General features: G+C 45.4%; 1 pseudogene; it reads right to left on the reverse strand.

Annotated features, from left to right (window-relative positions):
* The window catches only part of LOC135543581 (low-density lipoprotein receptor-related protein 1B-like), a 212,328-nt pseudogene that overhangs the window by 126,466 nt on the left and 63,169 nt on the right, over window positions 1-22,693 (reverse strand).

Consider the following 22,693-nt stretch of genomic DNA (forward strand, 5'->3'; position numbering starts at 1 on the left):
CGCACCTCTATAAAAATGGCATCCACGAGTTCACCTGACTCTGGGGAAGAAGATAAAGGGCTTCATTACCAAAATCCTGAAGTGTCTCTTTAACATCCCTCTTGTACTATCTGCAACAATTGTAAAGTTACCTGATTGAATCATCACATTACGTTGTGGCCCTAAGGGGCAAAGTAACACAGAACAGCAAAGACGAGTAGACATGAAATAGCTCAGGTCGTGTTACAGGTCGGCTATAAATGTTCACCAGATGAGTCTTCAATATAAAGTTCAATTCATATTGATTAGATGTAAACCCCTTGGTTTACTTCATGAAACAACACATTCTAGAGGTAAAACGTCTCCATCAGAGACATGCTGCATACTAAAGCCATGAAACATAACTCATCTTACCGGTCTTGGCTTTACAGGACCTTCTGTTGGGTTGTAGGATGTATCCATCTGTACAGCTACATCTATATGATCCAAAGGTGTTCGTACAGGTCTGGCTACATGTATCATATACTGCGCAGTCGTCGTGATCTACAGTGAGGACAAGAAGTTGTTAGAAACGAAGTGCAGTTCAAAAATGACCTAAATACAGTGCATTCGGAAAGTATTCAGACCCCTTTTTCCACATTTTGCTACTTTACAGCCTTATTCTAAAAGGGATAACATGGTTTTTCCCTCATCAATCTACACACAATACCCCATAATGACAAAGCAAAAACAGGATTTTAGAAATGGAAGAGGAAGAGTCTTGGTGGTTCCAAACCTTTTCCATTTAAGAATGCCACTGTGTTCTTGGGGACCTTCAATTATGTAGAAGTGTTTTTGTACCATTCCCCAGATCTGTACCTCGACACAATCCTGTCTCGGAGCTCTACGGACAATTCCTTTGACCTCATGGCTTGGTTTTTGCTCTGACATGCACTGTCAATTGCAGTTGACAGTGCAGTTGACAGTGTTGACAGGTGTGTGCCTTTCCAAATCATGTCCAATCAATTTAATTTACCACAGGTGGACTCAAATATAGTTGTAGAAACATCTCAAGGATGATCAATGGAACAGGATGCACCTGAGCTCAATTTCGAGTCTCATAACAAAGGGTATAAATACTTTTGTAAATAAGTTATTTCGTTTTTTTAATTTCTAAAACCTGTTTTCGCTTTGTCATTATGCGGTATTGTCACACCCTGAACATAGAAAGCTGTTTATTCTCTATGTTGGTTGGTGCGTGATAGTGACTAGGGTGGGTCATTTAGGTGAATTATATTATATTCTATGGTGGCCTGATATGGTTCCCAATCAGAGGCAGCTGTTTTTCGTTGTCTCTGATTGGGGATCATATTTAGGTAGCCATTTCCCCCATTGTTAGTTGTGGGATCTTGTCTACAGTAAGTTGCCTTTGTGCACACCAGTAGCTTCATGTTTCGTTTGTGCTTTATTGTTTTTTGTTTGATGAGTTTCGATTTATAAAAATATGTGGAACTCTACGCCTGCCGAGAATTGCTCCAATCATTACGACGAGCGTGACAGGTATTGTCTGTAGATTGATGATATAATAATGCTGTAACGTAACAAAATGTGGAAAAAGGGAAGGAGTCTGAATACTTTCCGGTACATAAACCTGGTTTAATGCCGCCCCAAAAAGTGTCACCTTCACACATAAAGTGTACAATATATGTGTGTCCATTTTGCAGCGATTCCAAAATGATCCAAATATGACTTACTGTATTGTCAAACATAAAAGAGCTACCATTCTTTTTGTGTCATCAGTTTGTCAATATCCACCACCCATCCTTTTGATATAGATGAATAGCCTTGTTGGCTGTCGGCCCTTACCTCTGCAGGCTCGACCATCCTGTTCCACCTCGAAGCCATCAGCACAGAAGCAGAACGTCACGTTTCTCATTTTGACACAGCCATACTGACACAACAGCTCTTGACATTTTGGCTGGAGTTCTGGAAGACAAAGTAAAAAAAAACATGAAAATATACCCTTTTGTTGTGTATAGGTGGTTGACATTGCCGTGGAAATGGCAATGACAGGTGTAATGTCATGTTAATACATCACTAATGTCTCTGGGCTTCAGACTTGAAGTTTCTAGAAGTAATTTCTTACTATCAGCAGAAGGGGAAAAGGTGTGAAAGATTTGAACGCCCCAAAAGAGGACATAGAAAACCTTTTAAAATAAATGAGCTGTTTATCATTTGGTGTGGATGATTTATTTCACAGCGATTTCAGAAAGTTAATTGCTGTTTAAAAGCTGCTTATTTTGATACATTTCCCCAAATTAGATGCCACCTCAAGGTTGCTGTCAACAGGAAAACAGTTAAGTAGAAATGTAAGGTCCATTGTATGAAATTCATCACTTCCTCCAACAGCAATAACTGCTCTTAATCACATTCATCAGTCAGAGAGCTGTCCAAGGCTACGTCCCAAATGGCCTGTACCCTATTCCCTATATAATGTATGGCACTACTTTAGACCAGAGCCCTGGTCAAAAGTAGTGCACTATATAGGGAATAGGGTGCCATTTGGGACACACAGGCTTCCTGCACTTCTGTCAGCATCTCTCTACACCTATTTTGTATTTATTGATTGGTGGAAAAATTTCAGTGATTTATATTCTTGCGCAACATGCGCCACTGCCACAAATTGCAATGACTTCAATAGCCAAAATATCATTCAAAAGCATTTATTTCCTCATAAACCTGTCAGCGGCTAACCTTAGGAGTGTGAAGCAGAGTTATATCTATTTGTGTCAAGCAGGCGAGATCGCTAGAGCCATCACACACAGCATTAATACATCAATTAGTCAGTGAACTTCACTTTAACTTACATGCATTCACTTTGATGCAAGTCTAGCTTTTAAACACACTCTTTTCGGTACTGAAACATGTCCAGGTCAGCTCTATCCCATCTCCCACTGATTACAAACAGCCTCTTCATTCTCCCATGATGCCTCACCAGGAGCACTAGGGAGTTGACCAGAACTCATAACAACTTTTCCTTCTGTGAAAAGCAATATGGCAGTTCTGGTGGTGTTTGAGTAATATGGCTGTCCCCCAATTCCCATCGCCTGTACTCCCCACAGAGATGGCGATGGTCCCCCACATGGATGGACATGGATGTGGGTAAGGGCTCCACTGCTGTGAGGAATTGTATGGGTGCTTGTGGAGACTGGGGAACTTTTGCTCAGTGTTGTTGTAAAGGTACAGTAGATCATAGTCACCCCCTCCTGGTGGTGAGATGGATCACCTCAGCGGGCCAGCGGGCCAGCGTCCCAGACCTCAGCCCCACAGCAGCCCCGTCAACCCCAGGCAGACCCGACAGCTCTATATCTTGTTTACTGATTCCCAGAGCAAACACCTGTGTCTGGTCCTGTGTCTGGTCTCTGGTTAGTGGAGCACGACAGTGGTGGAATCACCTTGAGGATTCACTGTGTGAGTTATGTGGCTGTAAATTTACCACAGTGCCATGGTAGCGGAGCGCAGGGGAGGTTCACACACTGTCAGGTGTCTTGTTTAATGGCCTGTTTCACAGTCAAACTACATTATCAGGAATAAGAAAGGGAAATAATGCCTAGCGTTCCTTGACTTTTCACTATATTTTCACTTAAGCGTAACTTTTTCCAGAACATAATCTGTAAATCTAAACTAGTCCACATTTTTGTTTATATTGGATAGAACGCCAACACACCACAACTAAGGCTTCTGGTTTAGCATGTAAATGGAGAAGAGGCTTGTGGATGTGGTTCCTATGGATTAGTTCATTTTGCCAAATTTGTACTTTGCATTCCACTTTTTTACATATCATATTTGATTGGTGAGTTTGTATGTTATCTTTATGATTCTGAAGGCACATGACATGAGGAGGAGAAGACCTGTAACTAACATTTCAACCGCGGTGGCAAACGTGAATGGTAATGGCGCCGACTCCAGTCCAACTGTTACAGAGCCTGATGCGGTCACACTTCCCACCGATCTTCAGAACCTCCGTACGATTCTGGTCTTGGAAATTACAGCTACCACTGCCAAACAGCAGAGCTTTCCTTTGTCTAGATACCTACTGAATGACTTTTCATCACTTCATTACGCCCTATTGATCATTCGTAGAGTAAATGTAAATGTAAAGAAACTTGGCTCATTTTTCTTTTTTTGTAACAAGGTAGCATACTGTGGGACACATTGTACGTGTTGCACTGATTTGAAGACTCCCGGAGTCAGGGCAGTTCTGTTTCAGTGTTATGGGGTCTTTGTTTGGGTTGATCTGTTTTACTTTACCATTTAGTGAATTACTTTTTGAATGTATTTCACTACTGGTGCTATGGGGCCTCTCCGCGTTAGGATAGGAAGGTTTTCTGTTTATATGCACTGAAGCTGCGCAAACTTCATCCTGCTGTCTCCATTCGCTGGGGAAGGAGGCTTTGGGTTTTGGTGGGAGGGGAGGGGGAGTGAACTTTTTTGGTCCTATCTTTGTATTATTATTATTTTATTTTGTATTTGCTTTTTTTATTCAGTTTTCTCTGTTATCTTTGCAAATGCTTGGTCTGTTTTCACACCTTTTTCATTTCAATATTTTCGATGGCTAACAACGCTAATAATAGTAATATGGGAATAGGTAGACCTAATCCGATAACGTTTTCATCTTGGAATACTAAGAGGTCTAGGGTCTTCTCCCATTTGAAAAAGCTAAAATCAGATGTCGTATAGACCCATTTACACATTAAAGATCACTCAAGGCTACAAAACTCCAAGTTTAGTCAGGGTGTTCCACTCAGACTTTAACTCTCAAGCCAGAGGGGTTGCACTTTTGGTAAGTAAAATAATACATTTCTCTACTTGTCAGGATTTGGCCAGGGTTGTTCCAGTTGTTGGTCACTAGATGCCCCCATTGTGCTTTTTGTCCTTATGTTTTTCCCTTGTTCCCCATTATTATTTGCACCTGTGTCTCGTTTCCCCTGAGTGTATTTAAACCCTTAGTTTCCCTCTGTTCTGTGCTCTGTGTTTGTATGTTAGCACCCTGCCCTAGTGTTCTGTGTGCTCTTGTCGATTCCGGGTGACGTTCTTGTGGTATTCTGTTTTTTTGTTTTTGTTTATTTTTGGTGAGTTTCTTTTGAGTTCTTTTGTGTTTTACCTTCCACCTTTTGGATTTGCCATTTTTGTATTTTAGGATTTTTTTCTTTATTAAATTCACCGTCTTAAGTACTGCTGTGTCTGCCTCATCTTCTGGGTTCTGCTGTCTATTCGTGGCTCAGTTGGTTAAGTGACTGTTTCTCACTCCGGAGACCCAGGTTCGAAACCGAGTCCTGACACTACTATTAATGATATGTCAGACAGTAATGGGAGATATTTAATCATAACTGGCACCATTTGGCACACACCTGTAGTACTGGTGAATGTATATGCTCCCAACTTTGATGAGTAGTTTTTCTTTTCACATGTACACCATTATTTTTCTCATATTGACTATTTCTTTATTGATCATAAGTTATTTCCAAATGTCACCTCTCTTGAAAATGTACCCATTGTAATTTCTGACCATGGACCTTAAGCCCTCGACATAGTCCTATCAGGACAAACTCATACTCCTCTCTGTTGGAGATTCAATTCTCTTCTCCTGTCTGACGCAGACTTCTGTAACGTTATCTCCACTTCTATTGATCATTTTCTGATTTTCAAATTAGACAAGCTCAACCTCTCAGTCTCTCTTATGGGAATCACTTAAGGCCTATCTTAGAGGAGTATTATTTTTTACTCTTCTCATTTAAACAAAACTCGGGAAGCTAAACTAGAAGAACTCTTAAGCAATCCTTGACTTAGACCATCAATATGCCCTGACGCCATCTCCAGAGCTATATAAGCAACGCTTGAACTTACAATCTGAATTCAACCTCTTGCCCACTACAGACGCAGAACGGTTACTATTGCATTCACTTGGTATGAACATGGCGATAGGGCAGGTCGTCTGAACGCACACCAATTAAAACGCAGAGCTGCTACTCGTCTGATTCCCCAAATTAAAGATTCCTCTCATAGCTTGATTTCTGACCCTACGGGGATCAATGACACCTTCATGTCTTTCTATTCCTCCCTGTATACATCTGCATTTCCATCAGATACTGCCAAAATTACTACATATTTGGGTGAACTGGAGACTCCCACAGTTGAGGCTGAAACTACAAATGACCTTGATTCCCCTCTCAGCCTTGAAGAAGTTATTCAGCCTATCAAGTCAATGCAGAGCAGCAAGGCTCTGGGGCCTGATGGGTTTCCAACTGAGTTCTTTAAGAAATTCTATACCAAGTTAGCCCCTTTACCTTTATCTATGTATGATGAATCACTTTAACGTGGCTCGTTGCCAACTACCCTAACAAAGGCTTCAATAGCGCTTCTCCTTAAGAAGGGGAAAGACCCCACTTCCTGTTCTTCATTTAGGCCCCTAAGCCTCCTTAATGTGGATGTAAAAGTGCTGGTGAAGGTGATAGCGAGGCGTCTGGAAGTACTCTTACCAGGATTCATATCACAGGAAGAAACCGGCTTTATTATTAAGGACAGATATTCATTTTTTAACATCTGGACGCTGTTTAACATAATTTATTCTAAACAATTCTCCAACTCCCCTCAGGTCGTAATCTCCCTAGACGCAGAGAGGGCATTAGACAGAATTGAATGGGAGAACCTATTTTCTGTTCTTAAAAAATGTGGATTTGGAGACAACTTTAGCACATGGATCTGTCTCTTGCATACATATCCCCAGGCTGTACCAATGACACCTGTTCTGATTATTTTGCCCTGGAATGTGGGACCCGCCAAGGCTGCCCACGGTCCCCTTTATTTTTTGTTGTCGCCATTAAGCCCTTTTCAGTAGATTTACCTTCATCCTCCTTTTTCCAAGGTGTAACACGGGAAGGAGTTGAACGGAGGTTATCATTATATGCAGACGATTTGTTACTCTATGCAAATAACCCTGTAACCTCCTTCTATCCTTTCTATTTTGGAGAACTTTGGCTCCTTCTCTGGTTACAAGCTGAATCTCCAGAAAAGTGAGTGCTTCACGGTCAATCCAGAAGCACTATAGCTCCAGCAGACAGACTTTCCCTTTCAGCTTAGTCTGGTTTCAAATACCTTGGAGTAAATGTAACTCGTTCATTACATGCTCTTTTTTTCTGAAAACTTTTCTCCCCTTCTTGCACAAATGAAAACACATTTTCAGAGATGGGGTAGCTTACCACTATCACTTATAGGAAGGATTACTGCTGTAAAAATGAACAGTTTACCCAAATTCCTTTATCAATTTCAATCTATCCCATTGATTTGACCAAAGTGTTTTTTTTTAAGTCAACCAATCAGACTGTTACCACATTTATCTGGGGAGGAAAGGTACCCAGAGTCGGTAGATCTTTATTTCAGTGATGTTTAGTGGAGGGCTGGCACTACTCAACTTTTTATACTATTACTGGGCAGCCAACTTTCAGAAATTGCCATTCTGGTTACATGCTCCAGATACCCCATTGTGCCACATTCTTGTTTTTTTGCTTCTCTTCCTGCTTTACTCTGCTCTTCTCTCCCAACATCCGCCTCTCGCTATACTTGCAATCCTGTCGTGCTTACCACACTTAAGATTTGGTACCAGTTTCAACAGCATTTTAAATTCTCCTCTGCATCTACTATGGGACCTATTGATTAGAATCACTTATTCCCCGCTTCCCTAATAGATAATACCGTTCCTTGTCCATTGAGAGAAAGCATAAAGTCCTTCCAAGACATATGTAAAATTATTTATTTCTAGTTTTCCCAACCTTGCCTCTAAATACTCTTTGCCTCCATCTCACTTTTTCCGTTACCTTCAAATTAGGCATTGTGTCTCCTCACAACTTTCTGGCTTCCCTGCTTCACCCCCTTGCCAACCCTGGGATGGCATATTGACTCTATTACCTCAACAGAAAGCAGTAATTTGTCAGATCTGTGTATTTTGTCATTGGACAAACACTCCAACAACAAAACTAAATCTGCGTGGGAATGGGAAATGGGTATTGAATTTACACGAGTGGTGGGATGAGGGGATTGATAGAGTATTGGTGGTTGCACACAATTCAAGGTTTTACATAGAGTACAATCCAGATTGTCTAAAATATATCCAAATGTAAATGATGAATGCGATAGATGTCATGTCACCTTAGTCACATGTTCATTCAATGTTCTAAACTACAAAATTACTGGGACTCTATTTTTAAAACTTTATCTGAGGTGCTTGAAATGAACCTGCAGCCATGTCCCTTGAAAGCTATTTTTGATATTCCAGAAGACTTGTTCTCCTTGGATCCCAAACATGCCCATATTGTTGCTTGTACATCCTTATTAGCCCGACGTAGAATTCTTCTCCAGTGGAAGTCTGCTCAGCCCCCCTCTACTTCTCAATGGCTCAACGATGTAATGTTCTTGCTAAAGCTTGAGAAAAATAAGTATTCTCTTTGGGGTTTCGATGATACATTTGTAAAAAAATGGCAACCATTTATATCATACTTTAATAGATTGCAAAGGCTTACCTCTGATGAGATGCTTTAATGTTTCCCAGTAGGTGTTACCAGTAGTCATTACATAATAGGTACAGTCATCAATATAATGCTATCCAGTCCAAGCAAGTTTGTTTCCTGATCATTTCTTTCTTTCTGTTTTTGTATTTTGAATCTGTATTGAGTTGTTTGTATATTTTTCCCCCTGTATCTTTGCTTGTTTATTTGTTGTGATATCTCTGTAGAATTTTTGTTTTCCAGGACCGAACTGAGGGAGGATGTGGGGATTGGCTATATGGGGTGATCAGGGTGGGTGGCTAGGACGGGGTTGGGGGTGGGTGGTTGGGAGGGAGGGAATCGAGGTGGGTGGACTGAGGTAGGGCGGAGAGGTAGGGAACGGACTAGGGGGCTTGGGTTTATGTGTTGTGTGGAGGGAGGGAGGGGTATGGTAAAATCTTTGTACTTACATTGATGTACATTTAGTAAAACTTGAATATTTGTATTTTATTTTTTAAAACACACCACAATTACCTAAACTAACATTAGGGTGGTGAGCTATTCCCAGTGCATTGTAATGTCTTGTTTCCTTGTAAACGTGCATTGCATCTCTCCTGCTTTGCCTCTCATTGAGAGTACATGGCTGTACTCTTGAGTAAAACCTCTTAAAACCCTCCTGTTGTGTTCCGGTCGAATTGGACCGATTTACAAGTTTTCTCTGAAAAATGTAGTTCATTTAATCTGATTGTCAATCTGATTAATCTGATTGTCATCAATTTCCATTCTCACAAACAATCGCAACATTGTTTCAATAATATATAGAACTTTTCTCGCAGCTCTGGTGTACAAAGCATTTTTGAGTCCTTGCACATAATTCATTCTGTGACAGCACAATGATCAAACGATATACTGCATGTGAGGATCTTGATCATATATTTGATCATGACACTGGTGAGGAGGAGAGAGGCCAGGAAACTGACAGTGAAGATGCGTTAGAGGAGGAAGTGTCAGAAGCTGAAGACAACACAGAATATGATCCAGACCAAGAAGCAACCGATGTGGAACAATCCAGTGATGAGGAAGAGGGCCCTGTTGAGGTTGTTGTTACATTCCGGTCAAAGAATGGGAATTTGTCCTGGTCTTCATCCCCACCTGAGAGGGAAGGTCAGATGTCGGCTGAAAATGTTATCAGGTAGATCCCAGGGCCAACGAGAAACACCATATCCAGGGTTGATGACATAAAATCCTGCTTCGAACGGTTCCTGACAGAGTCAATCGAAACTATAGTGATAAACATGACCATCTTGGAGAGGGAGACGCGTTTACAAAGACAACTGGAAGGAGGTAGACCGGACAAACGTCCAAGCATACGTGGGCCTCTTGATTTTGGCTGGTGTGTACAGATCCAGAAACAAATCTACCACCAGTTTATGGGATGCAGAGTCTGGTCGGGCAATTTTTCATGCCACTATGTCAATCCAGACATTTCACGTGTTGTCACAGGTGATTCGCTTCAACAACCGTGATACAAGACCAGGCCGCCGTCAACAAGACAAGCTGGCAGCTATCAGAGAGGTTTGGCACAAGTGGGTGGAGTGCCTGCCAATTATTTATAACCCAAGTCCAGACATCACAGTGGATGAGTGTCTGGTCGCTTTTAGGGGACGCTGCCCATTCAAACAGTACACGCCAAGCAAACTAAATATGGAGTAAAGATATGGGCAGCATGTGAAGCCAGGACAAGTTATACCTGGAACATGCAGGCTTACTATAGGAAACCTGCTGACGGTGTTCCCGAAAGGAACCAGGGGAAGCGTGGGGTCCTGGAAATTACTGCATGTCTCCAGGGGCACAACATAACATTTAACAAGTTCTTCACCTCATATGCTCTTGGTCAGGAGCTGCTCCCCCAAAAAATGACCATGGTGGGGACGGTGAGAAGGAACAAGCCTGAGTTGCCTCCTGCCTTACTCACTACCAAGGACAGGGATCTGTTTTCCAGAAGAACCAGACAAGCACCTGGTTATCTTAATAAATCCTCTTGAAGCTAGGGGACACAATTTTTATTTTTGGAAAAATAATGTTCCCAAAGTAAACGGCCTATTTCTCAGGACCAGATGCTAGAATATGCATATAATTGACAGCTTAGGATAGAAAACACTCTAAAGTTTCCAAAACTGTAAAAAGATTGTCTGTGAGTATAACAGAACTGATATTGGAGGCGAAAGCCTGAGAAAAATCCAATCAGGAAGTGACTCTTATTTTGAAACATCTGCGTTCCTATGCATCCCTATTGAACATTGAAAGGGATATCAACCAGATTCCTTTTTCTATGGCTTCCCTAATGTGTCTACAGCCTTTAGACGTAGTTTCAGGCCTTTATTTTGAAGAATGAGCGTGAACGATCACATTACGTAAGTGGTCAGGTGGGGGCTCTCAGAGTGATTCATGCGCAAAAGAGAGAGGCAGCCAGTATTCCTCCCGGTATAAGTGAAAAGCCAACTGTCCCGGTTGATATATTATCGAATAGATATTTGAAAAACACCTTGAGGATTGATTATAAAAAAAACGTTTGCCATGTTTCTGTCAATATTATGGATATCATTTGGAATTTTTGTCTGCGTTGTCTGCGCTATTTCTGGTGGATTCCTGGGCATAACGCACCACACTAACGGAAGTATTTGGATATAAAAAATATCTTTATGGAACAAAAGGAACATTTGCTGTCTAACTGGGAGCCTCGTGAGTGGAAACATCCGAAGATCAAAGGTAAACGGTTCATTTGATTGCTTTTCTGATTTTCGTGACCAAGCTTCCTGATGCTAAGTGGAAATAATGCTAAGCTAGGCTATCGATAAACTTACACAATCGCTTGTATTGCTTTCGCTGTAAAGCATAATTTCAAAATATGAGACGACAGGGTGATTAACAAAAGGCTAAGCTGTGTTTCGCTATATTTCACTTGTGATTTCATGAATATGTATATTTTCTAGTAATATTTTTTGACTGTTGCGGTATGCTATTCAGCGTTTGCTTATGACAATTCTCCCGGGAGGGGTAGTTCTAAGATTAAGGATTATGTGGTCGAGTTTCCCACATCAAAGGGCAAGCCCACCAATGCTCAAAGTGGCGATGGATCAACTGTACGTTTCAGCCATCAACCATCCCCTCCGAGCCAAGGACCGGAAACTGCTTTGGGACGTGAAAGTGGTCTACAGGAAGAACCCGTGGAGGAGGTAACTCCCACCGCACAGGTCGACCAGCTTCCTGAGGCAGGCTCTGCTCACCCCTTAACTAAAGGGAAATCTCAGAGGCACCCAAGACGGAGTGAGAGTTTGACCAGTGGATAACCCTTTGGAAGTGGCCATGGCAGCCGCCATTCATAAGCCCTCAGCGATTCACAGACTGCTGTCCTACGAGAGAGGATGAAACTACTAGCGTTGGAGGAAATTGAGCGTCAGATTGAGGAGGAACGACAGGCTGACAAACGATGTCACCTATTGGATGTGCAGGCCCGTAGAGCTCTACAGGAATGGGAATTCATTGCCAAGGACCTGGCACAACAGCGATGGCACCGTCATCAAGAAGGGATTTGGAGGAGGCACGGATGGTCTCATCCTTCCTGGAGAGGAACGAACAGGGAGTTGACCTGACCAGCCCTACACATGGACCTGGCCTGTCTGCCTTTCTTTCCCAATCTACTCCTCTGGTACAGCATGGCATACAATCTCCGGAGGCTCCGAGGTCAACAGCCAATACGGAGCATGGGAGACAGGCCGCTCTGCCAACGCCCTCACTGTGGCCCAATGAGGCCACAGTGAGCTCTTCAGCAGTCTCGGGTTTATCCTTCACACAACCAGAAGAGGGAGCCAACATTATGAAACTGCTAGTAGCCTCAGCCTACGGAATTGCCAGACCCAAACTGCCATACTTTGAGAGCGGAAAGGAGAGTGGATTTGTGCTTTTGGAAATGGCATTGGAGAGCCTACTGGGTATTCACAGTCATCGGTCAGAACGTTAAAAGTACCAAGTACTGATGGATCACTTGCGGTTTCCCAGTGCGTATAAGCTGGCCCAATCCTTTATGCACTCCGCAACACCATACACTGCCGCTCTTCAGGCCCTGAAAGCGGGATATGGTGAGCCACGCCAGCTAGTCCAGAATGAACTAAACAACATCCTGAACACGTCTCCAATTAAAATGGGAGACCATGCTGCCTTCCAAGAGTTCTCCCTCGCTGACCAATCCCTGACCTCGATGCTCCAATCCGTTGAAGGAGAAGACGGGAACAAGCTGAAATGTGGCTCCCACGTGGACAGGCTTCTTAGCAAGCTTCCAGCCTACCTCAGAGACAGTTTCATCAAACATTGTTTGAACAAGGGCATCCTGAAAGAGAGCTCGAGAAGCACCTATGCTCACAGAGACCTGGCCGCATGGTTTCAGGTGAAGGCAAGAGCAAAGAACATCGCTCACCAGGCCACCATCTCAGTCATAGCCTCCGGGGGAAGGAAGGGGTTTGAACGCCAGGAGGGACAGAAAAGGCCAAATCCCACTACCATGTACTTAAATAGTGAAACCGGGGAGGAACCTGGGAAGAATACCTCTCTCAAGAGCAAGAACATTAAATTCCTGCCTTACTGCCTCTATTGCAATAGCAAGGGGTACTTCCTTGGCTCATACCCCAGGGTAAAAAAGCACACTCAACCTCAATTGAAGGCCTGGATCACTTCAGGCGAGCGATGCTACAAGTGTGCCTGTAGTCATAAGGTGGAGACCTGCACATTAACCTCTTGGAACTCTAGGGGCAGTATTTCATTTTTGGATAAAAAAACGTTCCCGTTTTAAACAAGATATTTTGTCACGAAAAGATGCTCGACTATGCATATAATTGACTGCTTTGGAAAGAAAAAACTCTGACGTTTCCAAAACTGCAAAGATATTATCTGTGAGTGCCACAGAACTGATGCTACAGGCAAAAACAAGATGAAACTTCAAACAGGAAATGAGCAAAATTTTTGAAGCGCTGTTTTCCAATGTCTCCTTATATGGCTGTGAATGCGCAAGGAGAGAGCCTACAATTTCTGCCGTTTCCCCAAGGTGTCTGCAGCATTGTGACGTATTTGTAGGCATATCATTGGAAGATTGACCATAAGAGACCACATTTACCAGGTGTCCGCCCGGTGTCCTGCGTCGAAATTGGTGTGTAAACTTCAGCTGCAAGTATTTTTCCATGTGATTGAGAGGAGAAAGCAGACTTCCACGAACGATATATCAATGAAGAGATATGTGAAAAACACCTTGAGGATTGATTCTAAACAACGTTTGACATGTTTCAGTCGATATTATGGAGTTAATTTGGAAAAAAGTTTGGCGTTTTGGTGACTGAATCTGCGTTTTTTTTTGGTAGCCAAACGTGATGTACAAAACGGAGCGATTTCTCCTACACAAAGAATCTTTCAGGAAAAACTGAACATTTGCTATCGAACTGAGAGTCTCCTCATTGAAAACATCCGAAGTTCTTCAAAGGTAAATGATTTTATTTGAATGCTTTTCTGGTTTTTGTGAAAATGTTGCCCGCTAAATGCTATGCAAGCTATCAATACTCTCACACAAATGCTTGTTTTGCTATGGTTGAAAAGCATATTTTGAAAATCTGAGATGACAGTGTTGTTAAGAAAAGGCTAAGCTTGAGAGCTAGCATATTTATTTCATTTAATTTGCGATTTTTATGAATAGTTAACGTTACGTTATGCTAATGAGCTTGAGGCTATAACTGGATACAGGTTTTTTTCGTAGCCAAACGTAAACAAAACGGAGCGATTGTCCTACACAAATAATATTTTTTGAAAAACTGAACATTTGCTATCTAACTGAGAGTCTCCTCATTGAAAACATCTGAAGTTCTTCAAAGGTAAATTATTTTATTTGAATGCTTTTCTTGTTTTTGTGAAAATGTTGCTGGCTGAATTCTAGGCTTATAGCTATGCTAGCTATCAATACTCTTACACAAATGCTTGTTGAGCTATGGTTGAAAAGCATATTTTGAAAATCTGAGATGACAGTGTTGTTAACAAAAGTCTAAGCTTGAGAGCAAATATATTTACTTCATTTCAGTTGCAATTTTCATGAATAGTTAACGTTGCGTTATGCTAATGAGCTTGAGGCTATAAATAGGATCCCGGATCCGGGATTGCTCGTCGCATGAAGTTAAGGAAACCCTCCAATTGCTGTAAGGAAATCCATCTCACAGTGTTACATGAGGTAATTCCCCAAGCACAGAAGGAGCAGAGTATGCTCATGGTAGGAGCTGCAAAGGAGCTCCACCTTGAACAGCAGAACCGGTCTCCACGGGTCATGTTGAAGATGGTCAAGGTCACTCTGCAAAGTGAAGGGAGGAGCATTGATACATTCGCCGTTCTAGATGATTGGTCTGAAAGAACAATCATTCTATCTGGTGGCCACTCGTCAGCTGAACTTGGAGGGGGCCCACGAGACCCTTCATCTCAGAACGGTGTGACATGATGTTATCCAAGTGAAGGGCTCTGCTGTGACCTTCAGCATTTCACCTTCAGGAAACAGGGACGTGGCCTATTGCATCACCAATGCCTTCACGGCAGATGGCTTGAATCTCGTAGAGCACTCCTGCCGGGTAAGTGATCTACAGAAACAATATCCTCATCTCCGAGGATTGCCACTTCCTAACCTGGCCAGGGTTGCACCACTCATCCTGATTGGGTCAGACCACCCACATCTCGTCACCCCGACTGAGCCTTTACGAGCTGGACCAGAAGGAGGGCCCGTTGCTGTCCATACATCCTTGGGTTGGGCTGTGCAAGGTCCAGCTCATCTACTTCTCTCCACCCAAGCTGTACAGTCAAGCTGTACGGTCACCAAAAGCAGTACAGCTCCATCCCTCTGTCCAGCCACTGACCTCCTTCGGAATGTGGAGATGCTCTGGAAGATGGACACCTTCTCCAACCGGAAACTATAGGACACCTTCTCCAACCCGCTCAAAACATGACTCCTATGCATTAGACCTCCTGGAAAAGCACACCAGCACCATTGAAATGGATGGCATTCAGATGTACGCAAACCCACAGCTACGGGTGTCCAACAATGCTCCTCCAGCAACCACAACACGGGCTGTACTCCCACTACTGCATGGAAGGGAGCGACACCTGGTGAAGAATTCTGAGCTTGCTGAAGTTCATAACCAAGAGATTCATAACCTTGTGAAGGCAGGCTATGTCACCAAAGTGACAGCTCATGAAGCTGGTAACCCACTCAGCGAATCCTGGTATCTCCCTCACCATGTTATCCAGCAACATGGTGGGAAGTACCGACTTGTCTTCAACTGTTCATTCCAAGCTGCTGGTCAAAGCCTGAATGACTGTCTACTCCTCGGACCAACCTTAGGTCCTTCCTTGCTCTGTGTCCTTTTCCGGTTACGGCAGCACTCCACAGCCATCAGTAGAGACATCAAAGCCATGTTTCATCAGATTAATCTGCTGCCTTCCGACACCACACTGCTCTGGTTCATATGGCGAAATATGGAACGAGACGCAGAGCCCACAATCTATAAATGGCAAGTACTTCCATTTGGCACCACCTGCAGTCCTTGCTGTGCCACACTCTGCAGAGACACTAATGGGAGCCCCCAGACAGTGACCCAGAAGTATGGGATTCAATGGAAAATGATGTCTTTGTGGATAACTGCTTACAGAGCATCCAATCCACTCCTAACGCGATAGCACTCCTTGATAGTACAGAAGTACAGAATCTCCTGTCCAAAGGGGAATTTGAGGTCCGACAGTGGGCGAGTAACAGAGTGGAGGTTATCCAGCACCTCCCGCCACCAGCCAGGTCCAGTAGCAGTGAACTATGGCTATCGAAGTCTGGTGATAACCCACAAGTGCCCACTCTAGGACTGAGATGGAGCTGCATACCGGATACCCTGGGGTACAAGCACCGCTCAGCCCTGAGTACCGAAATCCCCACTCTGCGCACCATCTATCGGACCCTGGCCAGCCAATACGATCCCCATGGGTATATCCTGCCATACACAACGCGGGCCAAAGTCTTAGTCCAGGACCTGTGGCAGACCAAGAGGGCCTGGGATGAACCAATCCACCCGGCTGACATAGTGGAACAATGGATCTTTTGGGAAGCAGAGTTATTGGACCTCTCTGAAGTCCAAATGCCAAGATGTTATGTACCACCCTGTGCTGACCAACTGGGATCATGCCTGGAACTGCATGTGTTCTGTGACGCTTCGGAGCGAGCTTATGGGGCGGTATCCTATCTAGGAGTGGAGGATAAGTCAGGCCACACCCATGTCTCTTTTGTCATGTCCAGGTCCAGGGTCGCACCCAAGAAGCAGTTGTCAATGCCTAGGCTGGAACTCAGTGCTGCCCTTTCCGGACCCAGTTGGCCTCTACCTTGCGAGCCGAGCTCACCTTGCCAATCCAAAGGGTAGTGTACTGGAGTGATTCGACCACTGTATAGATCTGGCTCAAGTCGGAGTCCTGCAGGTATAAGGTGTTTGCCGGAACTCGCATTGCAGAAAGCCAAGACCTAACAGAAGTCCAGAACTGGAGGTATGTTGACAGCGTAAACAATCCTGCTGATGACGTTACTCATGGTAAAACCCTTAAGGAACTGGCTCAACCCCATCGCTGGAGCTTGGGACCACCATTCTTGTCCCAACCAGAGAACGAGTGTCCGGCAGCCCCCAGGCGTGCGGTCCCACCGCAACCAACTGAATGAGTTAAGGAAATCCGCCCAATGCTACAGCATCTCTACGGAACCAACAACAGCTCTCCCTGACCTAGCAGAATCCTAAACACTGCAGGATCTGATCGCCGCCACAAACCAGATCTCAGATGGGGTGGCTTCCATACCCACCACCCTCGTGGCAGAGACACTACTCCCCCAGCATACACAAGCAGTTAGCTTCCCTGAGGAGCTAAAAGCTCTGAAAGCCGGTAGGGAAGTGGCTAAGGACAGCCATCTTCTCTATCTTGCCCCAGAATATGACCAAATCCTCAGAGTCGGAGGGAGGCTGCGCCAAGCAGAAGTCTTGGATCCCGATGCTATCCACCCAATTATCCTTGACTCCAGACACCCTATAATGAAAGGCTTCTCCACCCAGGGCCAGAGAGAGTCTATGGGGAGATGACGTAGAAGTCCTGGATACTTGGAGGACGAGGAGCCATTCGTAAGCACCAATACGCCTGCGTGGAATGTCAGAGATGGCGGGCCGGAGTCACTGTGCCAAAAATGGCAGATTTACCCCCTGCTCACTTGCGCCTCCTCAAACCATCCTTCAGGTCAACAGGAGTAGATTTCTTTGGCCCCTTGACGATCAAGCTAGGTTGTCGAGTGGAAAAGCGCTGGGACATTCTATTCAAGTGTTTGACAACTAGATGCGTCCACCTGAACCTACTGGAGAGTTTGGATACTAAAGCCTTCCTCATGGCCCTACGGCAATTTATCCCCGACGGGGGAAACCCTATGAGATCATGGCTGACAGGGGCACAACCTTCAAGGCAGGAGAAGCCAGGTTGGAGGAAGTCTTCCAACCCATGCAAGCCAGCCTCCAGGATCATCTGTTGGACCAACAAATCTCATTCAAATTCAACCCTCCAGGCGCTCCTCATTTTGGAGGAACATGGGAGCGAGAGATCAAATCTGTAAAGACGCCCTTACGAGTCGTCCGGGGGACCAAACTGTCAGTGAAACTGTCTTGCGGACCGTCCTGATAGAGGTGGAAGGGATTCTGAATTCCAAACCCTTGGGATATCTCTCTGCAGACATCACTGACCCCAATCCGGTTACACCGAATATGCTCTTGATGGGACGCCGAGAGGCGTAACTTCCTCAAGCCATGTATGCTGATACCAACCTCGTTGGCAGACACCGGTGGCGACACAGCCAGATCTTGGCTGACCATTTCTGGGCCCGATTCATTTGGGATTACCTACCAAGCCTACAACACAGAGGGAAATGGCAGAGAGAAATGGCCAGTCTGGAAGTAGTAATGATAGTGGACCTTCAGCTGCCTCGAGCCTCCTGGCCGATGGGCAGGAGGCTAAGACTAAGACTATGCCTATGACTATGTCACTAAGACTATGCCTGGGACCAATGGTCATGTTAGATTAGTGGAGATCCAGGTAAAGAACCGGACATATATCCGGCCAGTCGCCTGACTAATTCCTCTCCCCGAGATGACAGAGGACGGGGAGCAATGAGCCATTTTGAAGAGTGTGGAATTTAACAAATTCTTGGGGTGGCTGTAGAAAAGGACCATTGAGTTGGTGGAAGAATCCTTTATTTCATGGCCACTTGCTCAGCTGGGCCAAAGGTGCTTTGATTAGGTCAGGTGGAAATGTCCGACAGATCTCAACTCCATAAAAGGAGGAAATCCCCATCGCCCGATCTCGCTGCTTTCTCTTCCTTATCTCCGTGTAATCCAGAAGTTCTGTGCGTCCATGAATCCGCGTAAGTCCACCGAATCTGTTACCTTTCATCTTAACTATCTGTTGCGATCGGGAGAGTGGGCCATCAGTTATTGTTTATAGTTATTACCGCGGAGCGCGGCTTGGAGAACACGCTTCAGACCTATTGTGTAATGTGAATGATCAATGATCACGGCCCTACTGATCATCACAGGCCAATTATGCCATCAATATATGGTTAATATGTAATGAAATTACATGTACACATGAAGACACTTGAAAGGGTGAAATAGGAAATGTCATTGTTTGCTGAACTGATCGATTCTGATATCAAACTAATTACGATTATAGTTTGAATAACCGATCATTGTTTGTATTATTCTTCTCATGATTATGATAAATAGTTATGAGCCTAAATGACTCAAGGAGTATTCCTATTGACTTAATGAACTGGATTGCTGAATTCCCTAATTATGCTAATAATGACTGATTGTTATGATTTGATCTTTTGTCACGCCTTGGTCTTAGTATTTTGTGTTTTAGTTTATTAGTTAGTCAGGCCAGGGTGTGACATGGGTTTATTGTTTGTTGTATTCTTAGTGGGGTTTTTTAGTTATTGGGATTGTAGCTGATTAGGGGTGTGTGTTACTTAGGTTTGGCTGAGGCAGTTCTCAATCAGAGTCAGGTGATTCTCGTTGTCTCTGATTGGGAACCGTATTTAGGTAGCCTGGGTTTCGCTTTGTATTTCGTGGGTGATTGTCCCTGTCTCTGTGTTAGTTTCACCAGTCAGGCTGTAATAGGTTTCACGTTCCGTTTGTTGTTTTGTATTTATTAGTTATTCATGTATAGTTCGTTTGTTTGTTTCACTAATAAACATGAGTAACCTACATGCTGCATTTCGGTCCGACTTTCTTGCGACAAACGAAGAACGCCATTACAGAATCACCCACCACACTCTGACCGAGCAGCGTGTTAACAGGCAGCGACAGCTGGAGCAGCAAAGGGAGGAGGAATTATTCGGTGCATGGACATGGGAAGACGTGCTGGATGGTAAAGGTTGTTACACTTGGGAGGAGATATTGGCCGGAAGAGATCGCCTCCCATGGCAACAGGTGGAGGCACTAAGGAGAGCAGAGGCAGCCGGAGATAGGAGCCGACGATACGAGGGAACACGGTTGGCAAGGAAGCCCGAAAAGCAGCCCCAAACATTTCTTGGGGGGGGGGGCTATCAGGGAGTATGGCTGCGTCAGGTAGGAGACCTGAGCAATCTCCCTGTGCTTACCGGGGGTCTAGAGAGACCGGGCAGGCAGCGTGTTATGCAGTGGTGCGCACGGTGTCACCAGTGCGGGTGCATAGCCCGGTGCGGTATATTTCAGCTCCGCGTATCGGCCGGGCTAGATTGAGCGTCGAGCCAAATGCCATGAAGCCGGCTCTACGCATCCGGTCCCCAGTGCGTCTCCTTGGGCCGGCTTACATGGCACCAGCCTTGCGCTCGGTGTCTCCGGTTCGCCTACATAGCCCAGTGCGGGCTATTTCTCCTCACAGCACTGGCAGGGCAACCGAGAGAATTCAACCAGGTAAGGTTGGGCAGGCTCGGTGCTCAAGAGCTCCAGTGCGCCTGCATGGTCCGGTCTATCCAGTACCACCTCCACACCCCAGCCCTCCAGTAGCAGCTCCCTGCACTAGGCTTCCTGTGCGTGTCCTCGGCCAAATACCACCAGTGCCAGCACCACGCATCAGGCCTTCAGTGCGCCTCGCCTGTTCAGCGCAGCCAGCGCTTTCTCCCTCTCCTGCGCTGTCGGAGTCTCCCGCCTGTTCAGTGGTTCTAGAGCCTTCCTCCTCTACAGCGCTGCCGGAGCCTCCTGCCTGCATGGGGAAGCCAGAGCTGTCAGTCTGCTTGGAGCAGCCAGAGTTGCCAGTCTGCATAGATCTGCCAGATCTGCTAGTCAGCCAGGATCCGCCAGTCGGCCAGGATCTGCCAGTCAGCCAGGATCCGCCAGTCGGCCAGGATCTGCCAGTCAGCCAGGATCCGCCAGTCGGCCAGGATCTGCCAGTCAGCCAGGATCCGCCAGTCAGCCAGGATCTGCCAGATCTGCTAGTCAGCCAGGATCCGCCAGTCGGCCAGGATCTGCCAGTCAGCCAGGATCCGCCAGTCAGCCAGGATCTGCTAGTCAGCCAGGATTCGCCAGTCGGCCAGGATCCGCCAGTCGGCCAGGATCCGCCAGTCAGTCAGGATCCGCCAGTCAGCCAGGATCCGCCAGTCAGCCAGGATCTGCCGGATTCAACTGCCTGGCTGGGCTTCATCTCAGTACTGGGCTTCTTCTCAGTACTGGGCTTCTTCTCAGTACTGGGCTTCTTCTCAGTCCCGAGCTGCCCCTCAGTCCCGAGCTGCCTCAGTCCCGAGCTGCCCCTCAGTCACGAGCTGCTCCTCTGTTATGTAGGGTTCTGGGTGAGGACTATTCGGTCATGGTCGGCGGTGAGGGTGGATTATCCCAGGACGCGAAGGGGAGGAACAATGACATTTATGAAGTGGGGTCCACGTCCGGAGCCGGAACCGCCACCATGGACAGACGCCCACCCGGACCCTCCCTATGGTTTTGAGGTGCGTTCGGGAGTCCGCACCTTAGGGGGGGGGGATTCTGTCACGCCTTGGTCTTAGTATTTTGTGTTTTAGTTTATTAGTTAGTCAGGCCAGGGTGTGACATGGGTTTATTGTTTGTTGTATTCTTAGTGGGGTTTTTTAGTTATTGGGATTGTAGCTGATTAGGGGTGTGTGTTACTTAGGTTTGGCTGCCTGAGGCGGTTCTCAATCAGAGTCAGGTGATTCTCGTTGTCTCTGATTGGGAACCGTATTTAGGTAGCCTGGGTTTCGCTTTGTATTTTGTGGGTGATTGTTCCTGTCTTTGTGTTAGTTTCACCAGTCAGGCTGTAATTGTCATGTCTTGTTATGTCTGTTCCTGTCCTTTCTCTTCACTCTGTCTCTCTCTGCTGGTCTTTTTAGGTTACCTTCTCTGTCTCTCATTCTTCAGTTGTTCTACATCTCCCCTAACTAGCTCATTCACTCTTTCCCACCTGTTCTCTCTTCCCCCTCTGATTAGGTCTCTATTTCTCTCTCTGTTCCTGCTACTTTCAGTGTCTGATTCTTGTTTGTGTTTTTGATGCCAGAAGCAAGCTGTCGTCCCGTTTGCTTCCACCTTGTCCTATCCTGTCGGAGTCCGCCTGGCAGGTGCATCCTGCATTATACTAACGTTCTTTTTGTTCCATTGACTACGTTGGAAGAGGATTTATGCCATTCCTGTTTTTCATTAAAGAACTCTGTTTTCTGTTAAAACCGCTTTTGGGTCTTCACTCAAGTACATAACAGAAGAATCAGACCCTGAATGGACCCAGCGACTCCGGACCCTTTTCACTCCGCCGTCGAGATCCAGGGAGTGATGCTAGGCAGACACGAGGAGGAATTGTCTGCTGCTCGACATGCCGTTGAGACCCTGGCCGTCCAAGTCTCCGACCTCACAAGACAGGTTCACCAACTCCACCTCGATCCACCGCCCACTTCCAGGGTTTCCGAGTCTCCGGAGCCCAGGATCAACAACCCGCCGTGTTACTCTGGGGAGCCCACTGAGTGCCGCTCATTCCTCACTCAGTGTGATGTGGTGTTCTCTCTCCAGCCCAACACTTACTCCAGGAGCGCAGCCCGCATCGCCTACGTCATTTCTCTCCTTACCGGACGGGCGCGT

The sequence above is a fragment of the Oncorhynchus masou genome, chromosome 7 (genome assembly GCF_036934945.1).
Source record: "Oncorhynchus masou masou isolate Uvic2021 chromosome 7, UVic_Omas_1.1, whole genome shotgun sequence".
NCBI classification, from domain to species: Eukaryota; Metazoa; Chordata; class Actinopteri; order Salmoniformes; family Salmonidae; genus Oncorhynchus; species Oncorhynchus masou.